A 412-nucleotide genomic window follows, 5' to 3' on the forward strand; every position below is an offset into this window, starting at 1 on the left:
TCCCTCCTCTCCGGTGAGGCAAAAAATCCCCTCCTCTCTGGTGAGCTCCTCCTCCCTCCTCTCCGGTGAGCTCCTCCTCCCTCCTCTCCGGTGAGCTCCTCCTCCCTCCTCTCCAGCGACCTCCTCCTCCTCCTCTCCGGCGAACTCCTCTCCGGCAAAAGACCATGGCAACAAGATCCAAAAACAGGAACAAAATTTGAGAATATTGTCGTGCCAAAAAACAAGCAAAAAACGAGCAAAAAATGGGCAAAAAATCACGATCCAGATCTAGATTCAAAATGGCGCATCACTAATGGCGCATCACAGGAAAGTGCGCCATTAGTATGCCGCGGTTACTAATGGCGCATCCAGTTGTGGTGCGCCATTAGTATCCAAAGCACCTGGCCCCTGGGAGGCATACTAATGGCGCACC

Source organism: Triticum aestivum, chromosome 1A (assembly GCF_018294505.1).
Source record: "Triticum aestivum cultivar Chinese Spring chromosome 1A, IWGSC CS RefSeq v2.1, whole genome shotgun sequence".
In the NCBI taxonomy this organism is placed as follows: Eukaryota; Viridiplantae; Streptophyta; class Magnoliopsida; order Poales; family Poaceae; genus Triticum; species Triticum aestivum.